Raw genomic sequence first — 6,874 nt, forward strand, 5'->3', positions numbered from 1 at the left:
TGTGTCAGCGCCTCGTCAGCCCTCCGACTCCGCCTCTTCACCTATTTAAAGGTCCCTGACCTAAAACCTCGATACAAAAAAGCCACGGTACGAGAAACCTTCCAGAGCCGCCGCCATCGCGAAGCCAAGATCTGGGGGACAGGAGTCTCTGTTCCGGCACGCCGTCGGGACGGGGAAGTTCCCCCGGAAGGCTCCTCCATCGACACCACCGCCATCTTCATCAACGCTGCTGTCTCCCATGAGGAGGGAGTAGTTCTCCCTCGAGGCTAAGGGCTGTACCGCTAGCTATGTGGTTAATCTCTCTCCTATGTACTTCAATACAATGATCTCATGAGCTGCCTTACATGATTGAGATTCATATGAGTTTTGTATCACTATTCATCTATGTGTTACTCTAGTGATGTTATTAAAGTACTCTATTCCTCCTTCATGGTGTAACGGTGACAGTGTGTGCATCATGTAAGTACTTGGCGTAGGTTATGATTGTAGTCTCTTGTAGATTATGAAGTTAATTATTGCTATGATAGTATTGATGTGATCTATTCCTCCTTCATAGTGTGATGGTAACAGTGTGCATGCTATGTTAGTACTTGGTGTAATTGCAATGATCTATCATGCACTCTAAGGTTATTTAAATATGAACATTGAATGTTGTGGAGCTTGTTAACTCCGGCATTGAGGTGCTCTTGTAGCCCTACACAATTAGTGGTGTTCATCATCCAACAAGAGAGTGTAGAGTGGTTTTATTATGTGATCAATGTTGAGAGTGTCCACTAGTGAAAGTATGATCCCTAGGCCTTGTTTCTAAGCATCGAAATTCCGTTTATTTACTGTTATGTTGCATGTTTGCTCGCTGCCATATTTTATTCAGATTGCTATTACCACTCATATACATCCATATTACCTGTATTTCACTATCTCTTCGCCGAACTAGTGCACCTATACATCTGACAAGTGTATTAGGTGTGTTGGGGACACAAGAGACTTCTTGTATCGTGATTGCAGGGTTGCTTGAGAGGGATATCTTTGACCTCTTCCTCCCTGAGTTCGATAAACCTTGGGTGATCCACTTAAGGGAAACTTGCTGCTGTTCTACAAACCTCTGCTCTTGGAGGCCCAACACTGTCTACTAGAATAGAAGCACCCGTAGACATCACACACCTAATACACTTGTCAGATGTATAGGTGCACTAGTTCGGCGAAGAGATAGTAAAATACAAGTAGTATGGATGTATATGAGCAGTGGTAACGGCACCAGAAAATAGCTTGCTGGCGTGCAGTTGATGGTAGTAATATTGCAGGAAGTAAAGATGCGATGAGAACGATGAAATAAGCGATGATTGCGGTATTTGGAAACAAGGCCTAGGGATCATACTTTCACTAGTGGACACTCTCAACATTGATCACATAATAAAACCACTCTACACTCTCTTGTTGGATGATGAACACCATTAATTGTGTAGGGCTACAAGAGCACCTCAATGCCGGAGTTAACAAGCTCCACAACATTCGATGTTCATATTTAAATAACCTTAGAGTGCATGATAGACCAACGCAATTATACCGAGTACTAACATAGCATGCACACTTGTCACCGACAGATTATGAAAGGAGGAATAGATCGCATCAATACTATCATAGTAATAGTTAACTCGATAATCTACAAGAGATTACAATCATAAACTACGCCAAGTACTGCATGATGCACACACTGTCACCATTACATCATGGAGGAGGAATAGACTACTTTAATAACATCACTAGAGTAGCACATAGATTAATAGTGATATAAAGCACATTGCAATCATAAAGGAATATAAATAAGCACTTCACTATGCTATTCTGAATTACTCTCTGGCAAGATAACGAACATCCAACTCAAATCATAACTCAGTGAACAAGTATTCTGTGAAATATAGCCTAAGAGACCCACACGGTGCACACACACTGTCACCTTTACACACGTGGGACAAGGAGTCTGCGGAGATCACATAAGTAAAATCCACTTGAATAGCATAACGACATCTAGATTACAAGCTCATCATATGGATCTCAATCATGTAAGGCAGCTCATGAGATCATTGTATTGAAGTACATAGGAGAGAGAGATGAACCGCATAGCTACCGATACATCCCTTAGCCTCGATGGAGAACTACTCCCTCCTCATGGGAGACAGCAGCGGTGACGAAGATGGCGGTGGTGTCGATGGAGATGCCTTCCGGGGGCACTTCCCGTCCCGCGGCCGTGCCGGAACGAGACTCCTCGTCCCCGGATCTTGGTTTCGCGATGGCGGCGGCTCTGGAAGGTTTCTCGTACCGTGGCTTTTCTGTATCGAAGATTTAGGTCAGGGAGCTTTAAATAGGCGAAGAGGCGGAGTCGGAGGGGTTATGGGGGCGCCACACAATAGGGGGCGCCCCCCCTTGGGCCGCGCCGGCCACACGTGTGGGGCCCACCTGGCTCTCCTCTGGTCCCTCTCGGGTGTTCTGGAAGCTTCGTGGAATTATAAGATGCTGGGCGTTGATTTCGTCCAATTCCGAGAATATTTCCTTACTAGGATTTCTGAAACCAAAAACAGCAGAAAACAGAACCGGCACTTCGGCATCTCGTCAATAGGTTAGTTCCGGAAAACGCATAATAATGACATATAATGTGTATAAAACATGTGAGTATCATCATAAAAGTAGCATGGAACATAAGAAATTATAGATACGTTTGAGACGTATCAAGCATCCCCAAGCTTAGTTCCTACTCGCCCTCGAGTAGGTAAATGATAACAAGGATAATTTCTGAAGTGACATGCTATCACAATCTTGATCATACTATTGTAAAGCATATGAGATGAATGCAGCGATTCAAAGCAATGGTAAAGACAATGAGTAAACAAATGAATCATATAGCAAAGACTTCTCATGAATAATACTTTCAAGACAAGCATCAATAAAACTTGCATAAGAGTTACTCATAAAGCAATAGATTCATAGTAAAGGCATTGAAGCAACACAAAGGAAGATATAAGTTTCAGCAGTTGCTTTCAACTTGTAACATGTATATCTCATGGATAATTGTCAACACAAAGTAATATAACAAGTGCAATAGGTAAACATGTAAGAATCAATGCACACGAGTTGATACAAGTGTTTGCTTCTAAGATAGAAAGAATGGGTAAACTGACTCAACAATAAAGTAGAAGATAGGCCCTTCGCAGAGGAAGCATGGATTACTATTTTTGTGCTAGAGCTTTTCATTTTGAAAACAAGAAACAATTTTGTCAACGGTAGTAATAAAGCATATGTGTTATGTATAAGATATCCTATAAGTTGCAAGCCTCATGCATAGTATACCAATAGTGCTCGCACCTTGTCCTAATTAGCTTGGATTAACATGGATTATCATTGCATAGCATATGTTTCAACCAAGTGTCACAAAGGGGTACCTCTATGCCGCATGTACAAAGGTCTAAGGAGAAAGTTCGCATTGGATTTCTCGCTTTTTGATTATTCTCAACTTAGACATCCATACCGGGACAACATAGAGAACAGATAATGCACTCCTCTTTAATGCATAAGCATTCAACAACAGATAATATTCTCATAAGAGATTGAGGATTAATTGTCCCAACTGAAACTTCCACCATGGATCATGGCTTTATTTAGCGGCTGATACGTCTCCGACGTATCGATAATTTCTTATGTTCCATGCCACATTATTGATGATATCTACATGTTTTATACACATTATATGTCGTATTTATGCATTTTCCGGCACTAACCTATTAACGAGATGCCGAAGAGCCGATTCGTCGTTTTCTGTTGTTTTTGGTTTCAGAAATCCTACAAAGGAAATATTCTCGGAATTGGATGAAATCAACGCCCAGGGTCCTATTTTTGCACGAAGCTTCCACAAGACCGAGGGGGAAAGGAAGTGGGGCCACGAGGCGCCGCCACAACAGGGCGGCACGGCCCAGGTCTTGGCCGCGCGGCCCTGGTGTGTGGGGCCCTCGTGTGGCCCCCCGCGTTGCCCTTCCGCCTACTTAAAGCCTTCGTCGCGAAACCCCCAGTACCGAGAGCCACGATACGGAGAACCTTATCGAGACGCCGCCGCCGCCAATCCCATCTCGGGGGATTCCGGAGATCGCCTCCGGCACCCTGCCGGAGAGGGGAATCATCTCCCGGAGGACTCTTCACCGCCATGGTCGCCTCCGGAGTGATGAGTGAGTAGTTCACCCCTGGACTATGGGTCCATAGCAGTAGCTAGATGGTCGTCTTCTCCTTATGTGCTTCATTGTCGGATCTTGTGAGCTCCCTAACATGATCAAGATCATCTATCTGTAATTCTATATGTTGTGTTTGTCGGGATCCGATGGATAGAGAATACTATGTTATGTTGATTATCAATCTATTACCTATGTGTTGTTTATGATCTTGCATGCTCTCCGTTATTAGTAGAGGTTCCGGCCAAGTTTTTACTCTTAACTCCAAGAGGAAGTATTTATGCTCGATAGTGGGTTCATGCCTCCATTAAATCGGGACGATGATGACGAGAAAGTTCTAAGGTTGTGGATGTGCTGTTGCCACTAGGGATAAAACATTGATGCTATGTCCGAGGATGTAGTTATTGATTACATTACGCACCATACTTAATGCAATTGTCCGTTGTTTGCAACTTAATACAGGGGTTCGGATGATAACCCGAAGGTGGACTTTTTAGGCATAGATGCATGTTGGATAGCGATCTATGTACTTTGTCGTAATGCCCAATTAAATCTCACAATACTCATCATATCATGTATGTGCATTGTCATGCCCTCTCTATTTGTCAATTGCCCGACCGTAATTTGTTCACCCAACATGCTATTTATCTTATGGGAGAGACACCTCTAGTGAATTGTGGACCCCGGTCCATTCTTTTACATTGAATACAATCTACCGCAATACTTGTTCTACTCGTTTTCTCGCAAACAATCATCATCCACACTATACATCTAATCCTTTGTTACAACAAGCCGGTGAGATTGACAACCTCACTATTTCGTTGGGGCAAAGTACTTTGGTTGTGTTGTGCAGGTTCCACGTTGGCGCCGGAATCTCTGGTGTTGCGCCGCACTACATCCCGCCGCCATCTACCTTCGACGTGCTTCTTGGCTCCTCCTGGTTCGATAAACCTTCGTTTCTTTCTGAGGGAAAACTTGCCGCTGTACGCATCACACCTTCCTCTTGGGGTTCCCAACGGACGCGTGCTGTACGCGTATCAAGCATATTTTCCGGCGCCGTTGCCGGGGAGATCAAGACACGCCTGCAAGGGGAGTCTCCACAATCCAATCTCTTTACTTTGTTTTTGTCTTGCTTTATTTTATTTACTACTTTGTTTGCTGCATTATATCAAAACACAAAAAAATTAGTTGCTAGCTTTACTTTATTTACCGACTTGCACTCTATATCAAAAACACAAAAAAATTAGTTACTTGCATTTCCTTTATCTAGTTTGCTTTATTTACTCTTGCTAAAATGGCCACTCCTGAAAATACTAAGTTGTGTGACTTCACAACCACAAATAATAATGATTTCTTATGCACACCTATTGCTCCACCTGCTACTACAGCAGAATTCTTTGAAATTAAACCTGCTTTACTCGAATCTTGTTATGCGAGAGCAATTTTCACGGTGTTAGTTCCGATGATGCTACTTCCCATCTCAATAATTTTGTTGAATTGTGTGAAATGCAAAAGTATAAAGATGTAGATGGTGACATTATAAAATTAAAATTGTTTCCTTTCTCATTAAGAGGAAGAGCTAAAGATTGGTTGCTATCTCCGCCTAAGAATAGTATTGATTCATGGACTAAATGCAAGGATGCTTTTATTGGTAGATATTATCCCCCTGCTAAAATTATATCTTTGAGGAGTAGCATAATGAATTTTAAACAATTGGATAATGAGCATGTTGCACAAGCTTGGGAAAGAATGAAATCTTTGGTTAAAAATTGCCCAACCCATGGATCGACTACTTGGATGATCATCCAAACCTTTTATGCGGGATCGAACTTTTCTTCGCGGAACTTATTGGATTCAGCTGCTGGAGGTACCTTTATGTCCATCACTCTTGGTGAAGCAACAAAGCTCCTTGATAATATGATGATTAATTACTCTGAATGGCACACGGAAAGAGCTCCACAAGGTAAGAAGGTAAATTCTGTCGAAGAAACCTCTTCCTTGAATGATAAGATTGATGCTATTATGTCTATGCTTGTGAATGATAGGACTAATGTTGATCCTAATAATGTTCCGTTAGCTTCATTGGTTGCCCAAGAAGAACATGTTGATATAAACTTCATTAAAAATAATAATTTCAACAACAATGCTTATCGGAACAATTCTAGTAACAACTATAGGCCATATCCTTACAATAATGGTAATGGTTATGGTACTTCTTATGGGAATTCTTACAACAATAATAGGAACACACCCCCTGGACTTGAAGCTATGCTTAAAGAATTTATTAGTACACAAACTGCTTTTAACAAATCTGTTGAGGAAAAGCTCAATAAAATCGATATTCTCGCTTCTAAGGTTGATAGTCTTGCCTCTGATGTTGATCTTTTGAAATTGAAAGTTATGCCTAATAAGGATATTGAAAAAAAAATTGTTACTACAGCAAATGCCATCCAAGTTAGAATTAATGAGAATATAAGATTGATGGCCGAACTGCATGCTAGGTGGGAAAGAGAAGAAAATGAAAAACTAGCTAAAGAGAATAATGTAGCTAAAGTTTGGACTATTACCACCACTAGTAATGCTAATGCTCCACATGTTTCTGCACCTCCTACTAATAATGGTCAAACAATTGGTGTTGGCAATGTTTCCACTTCTAATGCAAA

Source organism: Lolium rigidum, chromosome 6 (assembly GCF_022539505.1).
Source record: "Lolium rigidum isolate FL_2022 chromosome 6, APGP_CSIRO_Lrig_0.1, whole genome shotgun sequence".
Taxonomy (NCBI): Eukaryota; Viridiplantae; Streptophyta; class Magnoliopsida; order Poales; family Poaceae; genus Lolium; species Lolium rigidum.